Source organism: Nyctibius grandis, chromosome Z (assembly GCF_013368605.1).
Source record: "Nyctibius grandis isolate bNycGra1 chromosome Z, bNycGra1.pri, whole genome shotgun sequence".
Lineage (NCBI taxonomy): Eukaryota > Metazoa > Chordata > Aves > Nyctibiiformes > Nyctibiidae > Nyctibius > Nyctibius grandis.
This window is the reverse complement of record NC_090695.1, coordinates 31,417,547-31,438,327: the sequence shown is the minus strand read 5'-3', so window position 1 is coordinate 31,438,327 and position 20,781 is coordinate 31,417,547. Positions and strand designations below refer to the sequence as shown.

Here is a 20,781-nt window from a genome sequence, read left to right as displayed (position 1 = left end):
TGAAAGTACTGGGAAACAGCTCCACTGTGTTGTCCCAGACAGCTTTCTGCAGTCCTGAGTTTCATTTGGTGAATGAGAAAAACTAAATTGACTTTTGGAATTGGCCCCACCTCAGAGGTGTCTTATTAAAGATAACTACAGTACTTACTATAAATGCTTTATATAATTCTGGTGGAAACTGCACCTCATTTGGAGGGTCTGGCTTATCAAATGTCAAAAGACGTGAAGTAAAAATGCAAAGGCTTCCTTTTCTGTTACTGTGTAATGCATAACTTGTTTTTTTTTCCCTCACCGAGGACAAGCAAAGCAAGTTATGCTCATGTGTGTTGAAAAAGGGTTGCCCTACCCAAGCTTGATCATCCAGTTTCCCATCTTGCAAATATCAACCTTTGTCTTTCATATGATTTTTTTTAATATAAGCTTATCCAAGATGGCCATGTTATGGCCAGGATAACACGTTGGTGTAAGGATATAATATCCAGCGGCCACTCATGCCGTTGGTATTCTAGTAGTTATTTTTCACACAGTGCATCTTTGTCCTCTCACTTTCATCATGAGCTGGTTTTTCATCCAGGACGTGAGGATCAGTTTGAGTATTGGGAAGTCACAACGTAATGACTTCTTATCTCAGAAGGCTGAGATCGATGTTTGGGATAGCAAATCATTCCAAAGGAGTCATCAAGGGTGGTGTTGTGGGTAGACTGAAATATAAATATAGTGTCCAAAGGGTCTAGTAAAAATCAGTTTGTTTGGAGAAGCAAGTCCATGGGAAGTGTGTGGAGTCAAAAGAGAATGGGTTAACAGGACTTCTTGAGATTTCTGAGTCTTGGTGTAGCATGGATAATTTCTCCTGGAACATGATGACTGGGACTGTGCAGATGGTGGAGAAGACAATGGTTTGCCTGTGATTCTCACTGAGCTGTGGAGAATAACGTTTACCTCTGGTAAGTGGATACTTCCCCAGACTTCTTCTGAGGGATGCAGCCAGCTACAGCATTGATCATCCTGCCCTGCCTGTGTATTAATCATCAGTAACCACTTGCACAAATCCTCAAAAGCAGTAAAATTAGTCAGCCCTGGCTGACTAAGCATTTTTGTCATTCTTCACAAAATAATAGAACTTTTGTCTTGTATTGTTCCACTCAGTATCTTCCACCAGTTGCAGGAGTTCAATGCAACGCTGCTGAGGGGTGGCTTTCGGCGCGTTTTAGACTCTTTGATCACACCGTGGCCTACTAGATACTGCTGGCAATGTCTATACAAGACTGCTGATGCTGGGTAGCAAGTGACTGGACCAGTTGAGAAGACAGCGAGCCATATCAGCACACTGGGTATCAGCAAGCTGATTATCAGCCCTGTTTCTGTTGGATCCAGACAGTGCTTTGTGGTCTGGGAAGGAAAAACAGGCACTGTTGGACAAGAAAGCCTGAACCTTGTGCTCATTCTTACTGAGCCTTCCAGAGAGCATCACTTAAACTTGAGGAGAGATTAAGCCAAGTAGAGTTTCCTGGGGCTTGGAGGCCAGCTGCTGGGCTTGTACGGTACACACCTGACCTGCTAAAGGTCTTAGGTGACCCTTACTGGAACATGGGCGGAAAAGGCGGGTAAGTAAACGTCTGCTGCCTGCAGTTTGCTTTCCAGAAGAAGCTACAGAGAATTACCACGTGGAACAGCACCGGGATGTACATGGTTATAGCCAGTCATAGTGGCTGATTAGGGTATATGTCTTGTCAGGTTTCTGAAATCAAGGTTTCAGAGATTTGTGTACACTCTCATCACAACTGGTTACAGAACTGGGAGCTCAGGTACAGCTTCCTGCTCTTTTTCATTTGGGTTCTGTGGAAGTGGGGCACGGATCAGTGTGACGAACCGGTATCCTTGGGTAGGAATGAGTCTTGTGAGAGAAAACTCCTGCTCTCTTCTGCAACAGCAGTTCTGGCAACTCACAACCATTACTGCAGTATTTCCCTGCTGCTTTATCACAGGTGTGAACCAAGGCTGCATGTTGGATTTTAGTGATTTTTTTTTTCTTCTTTCCTTTTTTTTTTTTTCTTTCTTAGTTTTGTTTTTTTTTTTTTTTTAAATAGCAGCCCTGCTGTTTGATTGTTGCTATTAGCATTGTTTTTAAGCTGTCAGTATTTCCTCTTTGAACTGAAGCAAGAAGTAACTGGAAATGGAAGAAATAAATGTGGAAGAAGGAAGGAGAAGAGAAACTTTCCTGACTTTAAAAGCAGTTCTAATTGGTTTGCCTTTACTTGTAATAAGAATGATAATCAGCCATATTATTTCAGAATGAAATTGAATCTGAACGACTTCTGAATGATTGCCCAAGTACTCAAGCCAGACTGTTTTGGTCCTGGCAGCCCCTGAAAAGATGTGGTTGTGTTTTACTACCTGTGTACACTATGCTAGTCTTGTAAGTGAAATGCTCATCTTCCCTTTCACTGTTTTTTGCTAAATTAGACCATTTTTCCTCTTGAGCTCAAATGACCAGCAAACTATTAGTCTTTTGAGTCCTGACTTCTCCATCTTTCATCACTTCTCATTGTTTCATTGCTGCCTCCTTCCCATCCTTGTCTGTCTTATCTTCTCTAGATAAACTAAAAGGATTTAAATTCCATCTTTGTGTGGGCACTTTCTCCTGTTGGAAATGCGTACAAGACCCTATAGTGCATCCAAGAAGATGATATGTGTTACAACAGCTTCAAGCTGAGGTCCCCTAAGAAGAGGCAGAAGAAGTTGCAGTGTGGGTTGGTTTGTTTGCTGGTTTTGACAGGGATGATCTCTTCCCTGGACAGTTGACTTGGTAACCCAGATCTTACTTAAAATCCTGGCTACTTAAGACAACAAACAGGCAATGCAACAAAAGTGAAACACCTTGTTAATATTTTAAAAAATACAAATGAAAAAATAGTAAATGAAAGGAACTATGTTTAAACCTATATAATAAAAAAATAAAGGTGGCTTGCCTTTAATGAAAACACTTCACTTAATCTACATTTCTCCAATTCCAGGTTTTCTCTTCCCCTCCCTTTCTGCCCACCCTCCACAGTTTATGGCTATCTGCAGACTGGCACATCTACGTGAATCCACAAGAGGACTTGACTTCATATACCCAGAGGAAGGGTTCTCATCTCTTTTCAGGGCCTTCTGATGCTCATGCTGATGAGAGACCAAGTCCTTCCCTGGCATTTGATCCGATATGGCTTTCCTAGTAGGTAATCCTGTGGCTTCCTGTTCTCTAATTTATTCAACTGTGGAAGTAGCTTTTTCTTAACCATTGCCTCAGCTAGAAGGTCTGAGGATATTCAGGCGCTAAGGACTAATCCTTCATACCAGTTCTCTTCCAAAATAAGATTGTGTTTTAAATATACCTGACTTTCTGTTTAGCATCATTATGTGACTTGTATTTGTCAGAAGAAATTACCCTTCCATGTCCTTTAACTCTGACTCATCTCCAGAAGAAATAGCAGCACAGACACCGGCTGTTAAAATGGGATTTATCATTTCACTTGGGTAGGACCTGCCGCTTTTGCAAAACTCTGCATTGTCTTCTTTCTGCTTTAAACATTCTTTGATTTATGTGAATTCTACTGAAAAAATTTATCATTGGATTGCTGACTGTATCCTGTCATCTTGTGATGTCATTACAGAGAAGTATTTTAGTAATGTTCAGACCTGCTTTGGATGATGGCAAAGGCAGCCTCTACAGATTCTTCAAGAACTGTTTCTGACCTGAAGATCTATAGGGCTTTTATACAGATTTCTGTAGACTTTGAGCCATGCATTTCTGGGACACTGTGTTGTGACAGGAGCGTCTAGATGAGAGGCCGTGGCAGACAGGGCAGTTTTTGTACAGTATTTGTTTCCACAGGTATCTGAACTCCTGTTCATTTTGGCACTGGAGCATCCCTGGGAATCACCCATTGTGTGGATGTGTATAGGCACATCACTTGAAGAGTGAAAAGATGTTATTGGTAAGTAACTGAGTTCCTCAAATTGTGTTGTCCATATGCACATTTACAGCGTACGTACCTTTTGCTCTTGCTTAAAAATCTTGCAGTTTGTATTGGGTTTATACACAACAGGAATGCTTGAGTTTTAGAAGAACAGAAAGCAGGTAGATTTGCTCTATCATTTTCTATCACAGATGTGGCATGTGAAGAGGGTGGTTCTAATGTACCCCTGCAGCTCCTCCTAGGGCTAGAAGTCTCTGATTTTAATGCTTGGGTGTACTTATACCTGCAATGCAAAGGGTATGCAACCAATGCATGTGAGGGAGTACACAGCTACTGATAAGTAACCTTCCTTTCTCTCCAGGATAATCTGTGGACAGAAGAAAGGAAGTGTGCCAAGAATAAGGTGGTTAATGAAAAACAAGACAAAATAGTAGCTTTTTTTTTTTTTAATTAAACCTGCTGTTTTAAATGCAAATAACAATCTTTCAGGCTTTTGGATAAATGAACACTTCAGTTGATGCCTTACAGAACCAATATATATCCTGTCACTGTAATTTTTTGATATAAAAGCTTACTGTATTTTTTTTTCCCCCGGAGTCCTCCAGTGCAGTCACCTTATACAGCTGAATTTCTGCCCTCTAACTGGCCATGTAATACATCTCATGAAGACAAGAAGACAGAAGTAAATCTTGAAGCTGTATTTCAGCTTGTTGATGAGATGAATTTACCACCTGAAGCTGAATCAGTCAACATGGAACATGTGGAGAGCCAGTGTTCAGTCCCTCAGTCTGCCCATTCCACTGAGTCAGTAGAAAGTGCTGCTGAAATGCTGCAAGAATGTGTCACCATATTGGAAGCAGATGAAAACCTGAGAGAACTAATAAACCAGTACCTAATTGAGTGCTCTGTGATGTTTGCTCAGGAAGGCCCATTCAGTCCAGAGCAGGTAAGGGGTAAAGGGAGAGAAAACATCAACTCTTTTGAGATAACTATTGGATAGTAATGCTAGTGTCTGGAGTGATAGCTTTTTAATATTCTTGCCTGCTTAAGAACTAAAGGCTTCTTTAATTAAGCTTTTAATGGACAGTGAAGCATTTGCTTGATAAAGCAAGATTTAAAAAAGAAGAGGGAATGAAAAAGTATCCCACGTTAATGAGCCTGAGATGTGTTAGCCTGTGTTGGCCAAGTTAGGGTGTTCATTTGCATGGGAAAAATATATAGTGCAGGTGTATTCATGGTGATGAAGTGGAAGCTGGTTTAGGTTCTAACATACTATCTTTAGTCTTAAATGAAAAAGAGTATTTTGAGAATTGCCACAGAAGGCAAAGATTTTTGTTTAAAAGTTAGATAAATGATTGTTTCTGATAAACAGTTGCTGTTTTCTGTGGAAAGTATAATTTATTGACATTTGAATGGTATAAAGCATCTGCATTTGTGTGTATTTTGTGGTGTCCACCAAGTTGTAATTGTACTTTGATTTACCTGTGCCTGCTCTGCCCTGTATACAAAACTGTAAGTCGCAAGTGCAGTGAGGGGCATTCTAGATGTTACTCTGTTAAGGCAGCAAATGCATGCTCTCCTCTTTTTTTTTTTTTTTGTTTTGAAAACTAAGTAAAAGCAAGAGATTGACTGCACCTGTTTCTGCTGCATGAGACCTGTCTTCTCTTTGTTTTTATGCTGAGGAAGGGGTTTTGGTCCAGGTGTTAGACAAAAGGCATTGCTAGCTATATGGGTTTCACATGGCCTTGTTAATAGTACTAATGCAATACAGACAGACAACACACTTCAAAGAACAGCTACTAGAGGAAAGTGGGTGTCTAGCAAATGCAGGAGGCCGGTTGGGGGGAACTAGCTCTCCCTGGAGTATTCAGTTACTGTATTCCCACAGGCCTTTTTGAATATTATTAGACAACTTTGTCAAAGAATGTGTATGTATTTCTATTAATATGCATATACATTGCCTTTTATATATTGAACATTGAGTAATGACAGACTCAAGGTGGAGAGTGTGATTTTTGGAATTACTAATATCTTATTACCAAGCGTGATGTCCTTTTGTCTTCTGTAACCTCACACATACCAGTTTTCTAAAGTTTTTTTTTCCTTAACAGAAGGAAACGTTGCAGACTCTGAACAATCATTCATCTTTAGGGTATTGATTGCTAGGATATTTGCAGAAGAGATGAATATTCTAGAACAGGTGATAGCGAGAACATCTTTCTGGCCAAAGGTAAACTCCAAGTGCTTAACTTTGATCCTTTACTTCTGCAGTGGAATAGAAAAACAACTTGGTCGGCTTTTTTTTTTTTTAATCATGGAAATATCCCAGTTCAGTAAATGGTTGCCTGCAAAATACATATGCAGCAGCAGCAGAGGGCTCCGAAAAGCAAGTAACACATTATAATTTAATGTCTTAACAATTGGATGGGGTGAGATTTCGAACCAGAAACGTGTGGCTCGCATGTGTGGTTTTGCATCACCCAGCTTCTTCAAGTTGTTTGAGCTAGATCTGTCCTTACTAATACACATGTTGGTAACACTGAGTGCACCTGGATTTCTTGTAGCTTAGTTCTTATGGCTAGTTTGATAACTAAGGGCAAAGCTCAGACTGTGAGGACATGTACCCTAACTTTGTATATTCTAGTTTTCGGATTTCATGTTTTGCTTAATATGACATTTTGTAAGAGCTTGAGTTTCAATTTGGCAACCTTAATTCTGAGTTAAAAACACTTATTAAGTAAACCATCTAGGCAGTTTTCACCACTTGTTAGATGTCCTTTTGGAGTGGAGAAGAATAGTTATTACTGTGCCCCTGAAGTGATTACAAGAAAATATTGAGTGATCTTTGGTATTATTTCTTTTTTTGTTTGTTTGTTTTTAAGGAGATTACTAGTGTTTATGTGAATCCACTATGTTAGAGGCAGAAGAGAGACAATTCCCTTAGGAATGGAGCCTGTGAGCAGATCTCTGGAAGAGACAGATTCATCTGTTAAATCTCACTGCTGGAAAAGAAGACACAGTTCAGACGAAGGCAAGTCCCCTGGTAATAAGAGGTTCTACGTTTTTTTTAGAGATTACTGAGACAGCTACTCTGAAACTGTTACAGAAAGGGGAGATCAGAATAGTTTAGCTACTGTCTGCAGTGTAAGTACTTCATTGTGCCTTCAGTTAAAATATTATACTTGTACAGCCTCTTAGTATACTTACCAACGTGCTTCTATAGATATGCAAATTACTCTTATGTGGAAAAGGGTATAAATTCTATCAGTAAATAAAACCTGAAGTTCTGGGAGTTGTGTCAGAAACCTGGATGTCACAATGTTGAGATGAAGTCCACAGATACGTTTGCTGGATGGTGACAGTGCTACGAAGGAAACACTGAGTAATGAGGTGACTATTGAAGTAACGGGAAAAAAAACACCAAACTGACGAAATTGGTGTAGAGGTCCAAACCTTGCGTCTCAGATCACTAATTAAATTTTGTACCAGTCTGCTGATATGTATGTTGAAATACATGAGAAAAACAAGCAGCAGACCATCTGAGGCCAAACAATTCACAAACCTAGTAACTAAAGGAAAAACTTACATGTCCACAAATGAGAGAGACGTGAGAGGACACAAGAGTACTTGGGATCCATGCTAGAGGAGAAGTTGGTGCAGCTTGCAAGTCTTGCAAGGAGCTATTTCCCTCACAGCTGTTCATCAAAGAGCTGACTGTAGAGTTTGAAGAGCTGTTGCTTACTTCAAAGGGTAGTTTCTAGATTCCAGATAATGCTAGTTCATAATTCAGCTCATAATGCCCATCAGTTTCAAACATTTAAGTAAGGAATCAAGTCTTTTTGTCAGGAAGCTGAGGAAAAAAGATTGGATGCCATCTTGAAAGAAGACAGGCTTCTGTTTAAAACAGAGAATTGAGAGTTCTTGTTCAATTACTTCCTGGTATCATGGACAATTAGCAAACTTCTCAGCTTTCATATCTAAAGCAAAACATTTGCTTAATATGCCAGTTGTAAAGTTATGTACAGGAACATTTTGGAAAGTATTTCCATGGGGTTGTTCCACAGAGATGAAACACTGTTCCACTAATGCTAATTAGCAACAATTAGCATAGAGTCTACTCTCTGGGAAATGTGATAGTCATCCAGGTCTACGCTTCCACTGTTGTACCTTTTAAGCTTGGTGTACATGTAAAGGGTAGAGACAGACAGCACACCTGAGCCAAACTTGAGCAGGCTTGAGTTGGCCCTAAATAAATTGGGCACATGATAGAAGCTTCGAAGCTGCCTTTGCCCATCTCCTGCATTTCAACTGTAAGCCTGAAGCAGACAGGTTTAAATATAAGCTGACTTCTGTTGCTCTGACTACATGTTTTTCTGTCAGTACCTCCTTTCCTCTGTGAGTCTTTGGAAACAACTTCTTCCTTAATCTTTCTGTGCTAAAACATGGCATCATGAAAATTTCCAGGTGTTTCTTCACAACTTATCCTCTGAAAGTGACTGAGTCCTGTCAGTCTTCCTCTTTTCCTTTGGGCACTCATTCTGAGCCCGCACTTTGATATGTGTCCTGCTATAGAGAGGGCTTTTGTTCCATCTATTTCAGTAGGCTGCCGACGTGATTCACTTTCCTTTGTTATGTGGTAACACCAAGTTCTAGATACCATACAGAGAAAGACGATGTAATGTGGTACCAAAGGCCACTGCCATGAAGATGGAAGAAGTCACTTCTGTGAATGGGAGCAGCTCTGGGCCAAAACCAAGGTGCTAATCTGTACAAATGAGCCAAGAATCAAACCCTCCCTTGAGAAGGCGTTACTTTCCTTTGAAGAACTAGACCAGATTTCTTTGCCTTTTGCAGCTATCCTGTAGTAAGAGAGACAGCTGGTGTCTTCCTAAAATTCAGTCCCCAGGATTTCTCTCTGTAGCTGTCAGCCCATCTCTGCAGCACCATAACTCACTGAAATAGATTATCTGTTTTCTTCAAAAGAAAAACAATATACTTAACCAACTTTCTCAGCTAAATTATAGTTTACCGGTTTTAAGAACACCCTGCCAACAAAGGTCAAGATGAAAGGTCTCTCTACTCCATTGTCCTGTCTCCAACAGTATCTTTGGCATTTTTGTACTATTAAGTAGAAAAGGCCTCAGTAAACTTTTCTTCAATTAATTTTTCTGGTCACTTTTTGAAGCCATGCAAACATTTAGCATCCACTATGACTTTTGTAATTTAATCTCACTAACATAGGTTAATTACACAGTGGATGAAGAACCCTCCTCTTTGTTTGTTTTGAATGCAAGTGTTTTCTTTAACCATATCTTTACTCCTCATGCACTAATTGTCTTTGTGCTTGACAGTTTGGGAGAGGGATCCTCTTTTCTTTGGTAGCAGCAGGACAAGAAGTAGTACTGTGAGTCCTCCCGGGAGTGAGAGGCTGCAACAGAGGGTGCAGAACTTAATTCAGCACCAAGATACATTATTGCAAATGAGTATAGGCTGTGTCACCGGTTCCCTTCCCCTCTTTTTATTGAGAGACGGTGGGTACGGCTCTCTAGTTCTGGTGCATTTATCACATGGAGGTGTGAGGGATAGTTCACCTTTCAGGGACTGCTGCTTTCAGCCCGAGGCTCGCTCTTAGGACATAGATTTGAAGATGCTGATGATGCATCTTCTTTCTCTGCTACTTTCTAGTTGAGCTCATCTATAAATGAGATTTTTGGAATAAATCTTATCTGCTCATGTTGGCAGCATCCACACTTGCAACAAGAGTCCTTGTGGACTTCAGGAATGATTGATAGGAACTCTGTGAATTCTGCACATGTCCTTCTTCATCCCCTCTGCTTTGTACTCCACAGGCACACTCAGCTAGTAAATATAGCTGTGCTGGACCTAATGTCTGTGGTTTGTGCTTCCTCTTCTGAAAGAGTACACAAGAAGGACCAGATTCTGATGGGAGAAATTTTTGTTTGCAGCCCTTCTTTCTGGAAATAGGGATCTCAGAGCGGAGCAGGTGGAATTTGTTACTTTTGGATTTAAGCACTTAAGCTGATACTGATCCATTAAGGAGAAAACTTTCTTTCTCAACGGGTAGCCATATATTTTTTGAGCATCATGTAGTCCATCAAATAATCTGGCAACTTCCTCTATTTTTTTTTTTTGCTACAAGAACACAGACAATACTGAGATGCTACTGACAATACTGACTAACAGCTGACAGCGGCGGCAGCAGCGACAGCGACTTGAGGTTAGTGCGGTGGCGAGGGCGACATCGGGCTGTAACCGGGCGGTTTTCGTACTCTTAGCCCCCCCAGAGCAGCAGCCCCGAGCTGCTTCCCCCCCCACCCTGGACTGGGAGGTTCCCGGCAACGAAACAGGAGAGGAGGGGGCGTAGCCGGAGGCACCGCGGGCAATTTAAATGCACCACCCCCTGTTGATTGGGGGTGGTGATTGATTGGGTGATAAAAAGCCTCCTGGAGGGCAGGGACTAGTCCCTGGCCAGAGGGGAGAGGGAGAGTCAGCAGTGACTGTGTGAGTCAGCAGTGACTGGGTGTGTCCCAGGGCAGGAGAGGCCACAGCAGTTTGCAGCTCGTTGGGAAGGGTGCTGACTCCCTCCCAGTGCACAAGGTGAGGAAGGTGCCAAGGAGCTGTGAACCAGGGGTGTCACCAACAGGTATTTCCCAGCTCAGTGAAAGAACAATGGTATCTACCTGGCGGAAGAAGATCAAAATGGATGTGGGAACCCAGACAGAGCTCCCACGGAAGGAGGCAATGGTGCAGGTTGCAGGCTGCAGGGAATGCTGCAGTATCTCTGTGGTGACAGGGGCTGTGTGCGCTGTGAGCAGGTAGATGATCCACTCGGCCGAGTGGCACAGCTGCAAAGCCAGGTTGAAAGGCTTCAAGCCGAAGTAGAAAGGCTTAGGAGCATTCGGGAGGCTGAAATGGAGATAGACTGGTGGAGCCAGGCTCTGCCCTCCCTGCAACAAAAATGGGAGCACCTGCCGGAGAGCTCCCAGGATCGAGGGACCCCTGTACTCTGCCCTCTCAGGTGGAAAACAATAACTTAGAGGAGAGGAGTGAGTGAAGCCAAGTCTATGGCCGTGGCAAAAGGCGAGTGCCCTCCTTGCCTACTTTGCCTCCACAGGTGCCTCTGAGCAATAGATATGAAGCCCGAGTGGAATACAGCCGGTCCAATGGGGATGTGGTGGAGAGGCAACCTATATCAGAGGTCCCACCACAGTCAGAAAAACCTGACAGGCGTATAGCTACCTCCTCCACAAGGAAGAAGAGAAGAGTTTTAGTGGTTGGAGACCCCTTCCTAAGGGATCTGAGGGCCCAATATGCAGAGCTGACCCCCATCACAGGGAGGTCTGCAGCCTGCCTGGAGCCCGAATCAGGGATATCACCAGGCAACTCCCCAACCTGGTGCAGGCCACAGACTACTACCCCCTGCTGATCTTCCAGACAGGTGGGGAAGAAGCTGCATCCCGTAGTCTGAGGGGGATGAAGAAAGACTACAAGGCCCTAGGACGGTTGGTGACAGAGTCTGGGGCACAAGTTGTTTTCTCCTCCCTCCTTCCATTTTCAGGTGATGACGTGGGATGGAATAGTAGGATTCTCTCTATTAATGCCTGGCTACGAGACTGGTGCTACAGGCAGGGCTTTGGGTTCTTTAATAATGGCTGGTTTTACAAGACACCAGGCGTGACCGTAATACATGTGAAAGGTTTATGTCATCGGGGCAAAAGGGTTCTGGGACAGGAATTAGCAGGGCTCATTCGGAGAGCTTTAAAGTAGATTCGAAGGGGGATGGGGTTGTAGCTGGGCTTGCACCACCTGGGCAACGCTCTAGTGTCGAGGAAGACCAGGAGGCCTCCCATCCCCCTAGGGTGAAATCGGTGTGCTCAGCTCGCTCCCTGAAATGCCTATACACCGATGCACGCAGCATGGGGAATAAACAGGAGGAGCTGGAAATCCGTGTTCGGTCGGGGGGCTATGATCTAGTGGCAATTACAGAGACTTGGTGGGACGCCTCGCATGACTGGAATGTGGTCATGGATGGCTATGTCCTGTTCAGGAAAGACAGGCCACTAAGGAGAGGTGGTGGAGTTGCTCTTTATGTGAGTGAGCAGCTAGAATGTATTGAGTTCTGTCCAGGGGCGGATCAGGAGCGAGCTGAGAGTTTGTGGGTGCGAATTAAGGGGCAGGCTGGCAGGGGTGATACTGTTGTGGGTGTCTATTACAGGCCACCGGATCAGGATGAGGACAGTGATGAGGCCTTCTACAGGCAGCTGAGAGCAGTCTCGCAATTACAGGGCCTGGTTGTCATGGGGGATTTCAACTACCCTGATATTTGCTGGGAGGCCTACTCAGCCAGCCATCCCCAGTCCAGGAGGTTCCTCCAGTGCGTTGATGATAACTTTCTGATGCAAATGGTGGATGAGCCAACTAGGAGAGGAGCGCTGCTGGATCTTATCCTTACTAACAAGGAGGGTCTGGTTGAAGAGGTGAAGGTTGAGGGCAGCCTTGGTTGTAGTGACCATGAGATGGTAGAGTTCAGGATCTCATGTGGCAGGAACAGAATAGCTAGCAGAATCACAACCCTGAACTTCAGGAGGGCCAACTTTGGCCTTTTCAAGCAATTGCTAGGGGAAATCCCATGGGACAGGGTACTAGAAGGTAAGGGGGCCCAAGATAGTTGGTTAGCATTCAAGGACTGCTTCTTCCGAGCTCAAGATCAGAGCATCCCAACAGGTAGGAAGTCAAGGAAGGGTACCAGGAGACCTGCATGGTTGAACAGGGAACTGCTGGGCAAACTCAAGTGGAAGAAGAGGGTGTACAGATCGTGGAAGGAGGGGCTGGCCACTTGGGAGGAATATAAGTCTGTTGTCAGAGGATGTAGGGAGGCAACTAGGAAAGCTAAGGCCTCCTTGGAATTAAACCTTGCAAGAGAGGTCAAGGACAACAGAAAGGGCTTCTTCAAATACATTGCAGGTAAAGCCAACACTAGAGGCAATGTAGGCCCACTGATGAATGAGGTGGGGGCCCTGGAGACAGAGGATAAAAAGAAGGCGGAGTTACTGAATGCCTTCTTTGCCTCTGTCTATACTGCTGGAGGCTGTCCTGAGGAGCCCCGGACCCCTGAAGCCCCAGAAGAAGTCAGGATAGAGGAGGAATCTGTCTTGGTAGATGAGGGCTGGGTCAGGGACCAATTAAGCAACCTGGACGTCCATAAATCCATGGGCCCTGATGGGATGCATCCGCGGGTGCTGAGGGAGCTGGCGGAAGTCATTGCTAGGCCACTCTCCATCATCTTTGCTAAGTCATGGGCAACAGGAGAGGTGCCTGAGGACTGGAGGAAAGCGAATGTCACTCCAGTCTTCAAAAAGGGCAAGAAGGAGGACCCGGGTAACTATAGACCGGTCAGCCTCACCTCCATCCCCGGAAAGCTGATGGAGCAACTTGTTCTTGGTGCTGTCTCTAGGCACATCAAGGATAGGGGGATCATTAGGGGCACTCAGCATGGCTTCACCAACGGGAAGTCTTGCTCAACCAACTTGATAGCCTTTTATGAGGATGTTACCCGGTGGATAGATGATGGTAAAGCTGTGGATGTGGTCTATCTCGATTTCAGTAAAGCGTTTGACACGGTCTCCCACAGCATCCTCGCAGCTAAACTGGGAAATGTGGTCTGGATGATCAGGTAGTGAGGTGGATTGTGAAGTGGCTGAAGGAAAGAAGCCAGAGAGTAGTGGTCAGCGGGACAGAGTCCAGTTGGAGGTCTGTGTCTAGCGGAGTCCCGCAAGGGTCGGTTCTGGGACCAGTTCTATTCAATATATTCATTAATGACTTGGATGAGGGATTAGAGTGTGCTGTCAGCAAGTTCGCTGATGACACAAAACTGGGAGGAGTGGCTGACACAATGGAAGGCTGCGCAGCCATTCAGAGGGACCTGGACAGGCCGGAGAGTTGGGCGGGGAGAAATTTAATGAAATATAACAAGGGCAAGTGTAGAGTCCTGCATCTGGGCAAGAACAACCCCATGTACCAGTACAAGTTGGGGACAGAGCTGTTGGAGACCAGCGTAGGGGAAAGGGACCTGGGGGTCCTAGTGGACAACAGGATGACCATGAGCCAGCAGTGTGCCCTTGTGGCCAAGAAGGCCAATGGCATCCTGGGGTGTATTAGAAGGGGTGTGGTCAGCAGGTCAAGAGAGGTTCTCCTCCCCCTCTACTCTGCCCTGGTGAGGCCGCATCTGGAGTATTGTGTCCAGTTCTGGGCCCCTCAGTTCAAGAAGGACAGGGAACTGCTAGAGAGAGTCCAGCGCAGAGCCACGAAGATGATTAAGGGAGTGGAACATCTCCCTTCTGAGGAGAGGCTGAGGGAGCTGGGTCTCTTTAGCTTGGAGAAGAGGAGACTGAGGGGTGACCTCATTAATGTTTCTAAATATGTAAAGGGCAAGTGTCAAGAGGATGGAGCCAGGCTCTTCTCAGTGACATCCCTTGACAGGACAAGGGGCAATGGGTGCAAGCTGGAACACAGGGAGGTTCCACTTAAATTTGAGGAAAAACTTCTTTACGGTGAGGGTGACTGAACACTGGAACAGGCTGCCCAGAGAGGTTGTGGAGTCTCCTTCTCTGGAGCCATTCAAAACCCGCCTGGACGCGTTCCTGTGTGATATGGTCTAGGCAATCCTGCCCCGGCAGGGGGATTGGACTAGATGATCTTTCGAGGTCCCTTCCAGTCCCTAACATTCTGTGATTCTGTGATTCTGTAAAGCTGTGGATGTGGTCTATCTCGATTTCAGTAAAGCGTTTGACAGGGTCTCCCACAGCATCCTTGCAGCTAAACTGAGGAAGTGTGGTCTGGATGATCGGGTAGTGAGGTGGATTGTGAAGTGGCTGAAGGAAAGAAGCCAGAGAGTGGTGGTCAATGGGACAGAGTCCAGTTGGAGGCCTGTGTCTAGCGGAGTCCCTCAAGGGTCGGTACTGGGACCAGTACTATTCAATATATTCATTAATGACTTGGATGAGGGAATAGAGTGCACTGTCAGCAAGTTCGCTGATGACACAAAACTGGGAGGAGTGACTGACACAACGGAAGGCTGCGCAGCCATTCAGAGGGACCTGGACAGGCTGGAGAGTTGGGCGGGCAGAAATTTAATGAAATATAACAAGGGCAAGTGTAGAGTCCTGCATCTGGGCAAGAACAACCCCATGTACCAGTACAAGTTGGGGACAGAGCTGTTGGAGACCAGCGTAGGGGAAAGGGACCTGGGGGTCCTAGTGGACAGCAGGATGACCATGAGCCAGCAGTGTGCCCTTGTGGCCAAGAAGGCCAATGGCATCCTGGAGTGTATTAGAAGGGGTGTGGTTAGCAGGTCAAGAGAGGTTCTCCTCCCCCTCTACTCTGCCCTGGTGAGGACGCATCTGGAATATTGTGTCCCGTTCTGGGCCCCTCAGTTCAAGAAGGACAGGGAACTGCTAGAGAGAGTCCAGCGCAGAGCCACGAAGATGTTTAAGGGAGTGGAACATCTCCCTTCTGAGGAGAGGCTGAGGGAGCTGGGTCTCTTTAGCTTGGAGAAGAGGAGACTGAGGGGTGACCTCATTAATGTTTCTAAATATGTAAAGGGCAAGTGTCACGAGGATGGAGCCAGGCTCTTCTCAGTGACATCCCTTGACAGGACAAGGGGTAATGGGTGCAAGCTGGAACACAGGAGGTTCCACATAAATATGAGGAAAAACTTCTTTACAGTGAGGGTGACCGAACACTGGAACAGGCTGCCCAGAGAGGTTGTGGAGTCTCCTTCTCTGGAGCCATTCAAAACCCGCCTGGACGCGTTCCTGTGTGATATGGTCTAGGCAATCCTGCCCCGGCAGGGGGATTGGACTAGATGATCTTTCGAGGTCCCTTCCAATCCCTAACATTCTGTGATTCTGTGATTCTGTGACTTGTATGAATCCATTATTATCATGCTGCAAGGTGCCCTAGACATTTACCACCTGCTCCCATGCCACTGCAATTGTGTCAGTATACATTCCCTCTCATTCGCTGCAAGGTAAATAGATTTATAGATGCAATTGCTAAGGGCAAATCTTCATTCAGGCAAGGTCTCACATGCTGCCATATATTGACTTGAACTATTTCCTACACCTTCCAGGTAAAAATAATTTCATTTAGTTCGTTAGTGTTCCTGATAGGTCACAGTGAGGTCTCCAGCAAAGGTGTTAAGAGTTAATGTGGGGACAGTCCAGGCCCTGAGCTCTGCAACATCTGCTGTCTGAAGCCCAAAGCAAAGCTGCTTGCAGGAGTTTGAACTGTAGCTTCTTTCTCCGCCTCAGTTGCCATTACCTTTACTTCATTAGGTATTCAGTGAAGGACTTTCAAATTACCTGTCCTGGCAATCTGCTGTTTTGGATGAGTGGATGTTAGATGCTGTCTCCTAACTTTACATAATTCCAAGTCGCATTGTTACTAGACCTCTCATTTCTCCATCCCTGTGCGTTTTCAAGATTTATTCCCAACAGAGTCTGCTTTGGCAGGAGGCAGACATCAGAAAGGGCAGAACTCGTGCCTATTGGGCAGGAACTTTGTAGGATAGAAAAAGAACAAGGGCTGGAGTTCTTCTCCTGAGACTGTGTCTGTTGAGAGATTAAAGTTCCCATGGGTGACATTTGCAGTGGTAGTGCTGTTGTGAATTTATCAGGGTACTTGGTCACTTTCTTGACCTGCAAGATCTGGCCGTACTTTGGAAGTGCTGTGGTTCAAGGTAATTTTTCCAAAAAGGAGCCTCTTGGTTGTCCTGGCTGTGACACCATAAGTTTTCTTGAGGATCTTGGCACCAGCTGTGGCGTACTTTGATCCAGTATTGTAAAGGAAGGTGTATGTCACAAGCAGAATGGGCATTTCTGTAGAGCCTGCCAGGGTTTGATGGTAATTAACGTTTGACTGTTGGTATCCGTAGTAGGGAGTGCACATATAAATAATAGATCTCGAAGAATGGGAGGACTTATAATTGGTTTTGTTGTTGGTTTATATTTAAAGTTTTACAAAATTAGAATAATTCTTATTCTTTAAACAGTAGGCCTTGAATTCTCAAGTTATAGTCTGCCTTTCAGGCCATATTTTATAGTACCTGATAGAGGCTCTGGTATCTGTAGTGATAAGTTATTTGTTGTTTTAATACTTTTTATTAAGTAGGTCTTCAGAAGAAATTTTTAACTTTTAAAATGAGATTGTATTTATATGGATAGTAGATCATAGAATCATAGAATGGTTTGGGTTGGAAGGGACCTTAAAGATCATCTAGTTCCAACCCACCTGCCACAGACAGGGACACCTTTCCACTAGACCAGGTTGCTCAAAGCCTCATCCAATCTGGCCTTAAACACTGCTAGGGAGGTGGCATCCACAGCTTCTCTGGGCAACCTGTTACAGTGTCTCACTACCCTCACAGTAAAGAATTGCTTCCTAATATCTAATCTAAATCTATCTTCTTTCAGTTTAAAACATTCCCCCTCATACTATCACTACATGCCCTTGTAAAAAGTCCCTCTCCATCTTTCCTGTAGGCTCCCTTCAGGTACTGGAAGGCTGCTATAAGGTCTCCCTGGAGCCTTCTCTTCTCCAGGCTGAACAGCCCCAACTCTCTCAGCCTGTCTTCATAGGAGAGGTGCTCCAGCCCTCTCATCATCTTCATGGTCTTCCTCTGGACTCGTTCCAACAGCTCCATGTCCTTCTTATGTTGGGGACCCCAGAGCTGGACACAGTACTCCAGGTGGTGTCTCATGAGAGCGGAGTAGAGGGAGACCTTAAGGTTTTAATAGCTATGTATTTGTATTAAAATACTGTTTGAAGGATAAAGGGGGTAGACTCTATACTTGTGTTAGAGAAATACATGTGGACGAGCACTTAAAATATAAATCTAATTGCTGCATGCATGTTCGTACTTCTTTTATGACTAATTAGAGCCAGCCCTGAGCAAAATGCACAAGAAAAGAGCAGAGAGAATTTACCAGGACCACCTCAGTTACGCCCTCCAGAGCTTTGTGTAGCTTCTAGCTATGGTCAGGATGTCCTAAGTGAACACCGAGCATAGGATGAACTGAGGCGAAACCTTTCACTATTCACCAACAGTCCAAATTAGACAGCTGCAATCTGAGGATGCTTTCAGGTCGGGCAAGTGGGATCATTACCCTACTGATTGGCCTCAGATTTGTTATTCTTTATCGTATATGACATGTGTGCAGTGCGATTCCAGCTGTGGTGAATTGTGAAAGGCCAGGTGCTTATGTTCAAATCCTCCTCCTCAAATGAAACAATCTGGAAAGCATTTCTGAATGAAGGAAAGTGTTCAGGTGGTTAAAAGGAAAAGATGCTGTCTTTGTTTAGCCTGCACCCGGAGCTAAACAATAACAGTTTTTCTTTCACCCAGTGTTCCTTCCCCAACTGAGGAAGGGAATTGGGAAAAGGAGGGAGACTCGTGGGTTAAAATTAAACAGATTTAATAAAATAAAGAAATCAATATCAATGATAATACAAAACACACAAAATTATACTTAACTACAAAGTTGCAGCAAGTTGTCCAGGAATAGCAATTGTTGGGAATGAGAAAAAGGGAGGCTAAAAGAAAGGAGAACAAAAACAACTCCCCCTCCTCCCCAGCAAGCTTTCCCTTTTGAAGTGAGCTTGATGTCAATTATATAGAATACACCTGTGGGCTAGCCAGGGTCAGCTGCCCTGGATTTAACTGGTAAGGGCCTTCATCACCATGGCTGGCCACAAACTGAAACAAGAATCTTAACAGAAACTTGATTCTATAAATTTTATCCCATGAAACCAGAACAGGATTCCACCCCTTAATCTATATATTTTACATCAAGTCACTACTATTTTCCCCATCTCTCAACATACATACATATCCATATATACACACAGATATTCTCTTTAGTCTATGGGCTATCTCTCCAAGAAGTCAGTCACCGATGTTAAAGAAAATTGGCAGAGTCCGGGTCTCTAGGTTTGCGATTCTTTATTGAAGCAACTCAGAGTTGGACCACCACCTCAGTGAATGGTACCTGACTCAAATTCACTATCAGTTTATATAGAAACTAATAAGTAATTACATCACAAACTTCTCACAAGCTTCTGTTAAAAATCCACTAACTATTTCAATTCCTCTTTCTTCCTTCGTCAAGAGTCCACAAAAGTCCAGTGTCAGGAGTCCACAAAAGTCCATTCTTTTCCATTGGTCAGCTGATCTTTATGTTCTGGTTCCACTCCGGCTCCAGTAGACACCCCGTCCTTAATGTTCTTGCTGTGATCAGCGTCACGTCTTGATCCAGGTTGACCAGAGTCTGGCTTCCACTGCCAGGGTCTCCTAAGTATTAACCTAAAATAGCTAAAGTCTATTTAGAACCTTATTTCTATTAATGCTTATTTCTAAGTGTCCTATGTTTTTTTTAAGGTAAAGAAAAGGTTAACCATACATCCTTTTTACTAAAGGCATCAGACAGTAATACTTCTAGGCCTACTCCTGCTTAGCTACTCATTAAGCTTTGAATGATGATTGTTTCAGTCATAGGTCAGGATTATATAAAGGAGCTTTGACAACAATATTAATGGATTGTGAAAGCCCACCTGTGTTTGTCAGACTTACATTTATTATTCTATTCTTAGTTCTTTTTCATCTTTATTGATTCTTATCTGCTTAATTCACGAGAACTTCTATAACAATTTATGTGAAAATTTCTACAACAGCCGAGGGGAGCTGCTCCGGAGCCGGCCGGTCCCGTAACGGAGGGGCAGGTCTTGCCGCACGGCGGCTTTTCCTGAGGTGAGGAAACGCCGGGGCAGCGGCGGGAGCGGCCCGGAGCCGGCAGCGCTCGCGGACAGCCGCTGACGAGGCGGGGGCGTTGCCAGAGCAACCGCGGCCCGTCCTGCAAAGGCGGCCCCGGGAGCGCCAGCGACCAGAGCGGGCAAACAGGGCGAGGCGCGGCAGTTCGCGCGGGAGGGCGCGCAGGGAGGGCGCAGACGCCCTCCCTGACCCTCAGGGCAGAGTGGTGGGCGCTCGCCTGAGAGCGAGGGCTGCAGCTCCGGCTCGGGGATCTGCACCATCGACCCCAGCCGTGACCGATGCCTCCACCCAGACAGAGCTGCTGAAGGGAGAGGTTGCAGTGCAGACCTCGGGCTGCGGTAAAGTGCCTGGATCTTTTGCCCGGGGCAGGGATGGGCAGCAGCAGACCTGCCTGCATCAGGTGTGCCCAGGTGGAGGACCTCCTGCAGGAGGTGGCTGAGCTACAGGAGGCGGTGAGGAGGCTGTGTGACATCAGGGAGGCTGAGAAGGAGCTGGATAACAGGGTCCAAGTGCAGTCTGCAGTGGCCCCACCAGTCAATGGCCAAACAGCTGAAAAACCCCTCAGCGGCACACATGGAAGGAAGGGGGCATAAAACTGCAGAAGAATGGAGGATTGTAAAGGCAAGAACGAGCAGGAGGAAGAGACTTCCCCCAAAGCCTGAGGTGCCCCTGCAGAACCCCCCAGTGGCACACACAGAAGGAAGGGGGGATAAAACTGCAGAGGAATGGAAGGATGCAAAGGCAGGAGGAAGAGACTTCCCACGAAGCCTGAGGTGCCCTTGCAGAACTGCTTCAGTCCTCTGCAGTCTGAGGAGGAAAGACCTGCTGCATCAGGAGAGACACTGGAGCCCAGTAAGGCAGCCCAGTGTGCTCGCTGTGTAAAGACCAGTGCTACTAAGAAAAAGCAATGGGTGATAGTGGTAGGTGACTCTCTACTGAGAGGCACAGAGGCACCCATCTTGGTAGGTGACTCTC

General features: G+C 45.1%; 1 long non-coding RNA gene across 4 annotated transcripts in view; it reads left to right on the top strand.

Annotated features, from left to right (window-relative positions):
• LOC137676472 (uncharacterized) overlaps positions 1 to 20,781 on the top strand; it is a 57,385-nt gene that overhangs the window by 21,139 nt on the left and 15,465 nt on the right. For 2 of the 4 annotated variants that reach the window (XR_011050084.1, XR_011050085.1), the window contains exons 4-8: positions 3,015 to 3,214; positions 3,875 to 3,977; positions 4,557 to 4,905; positions 6,071 to 6,189; positions 6,842 to 7,242. This is a non-coding gene — a long non-coding RNA (uncharacterized lncRNA). Of the gene's footprint in view, positions 1 to 2,609; positions 2,747 to 3,014; positions 3,215 to 3,874; positions 3,978 to 4,556; positions 4,906 to 6,070; positions 6,190 to 6,841; positions 7,243 to 20,781 lie in introns of those variants that run through there. The other 2 variants (XR_011050087.1, XR_011050086.1) reach the window with 2 other exon arrangements.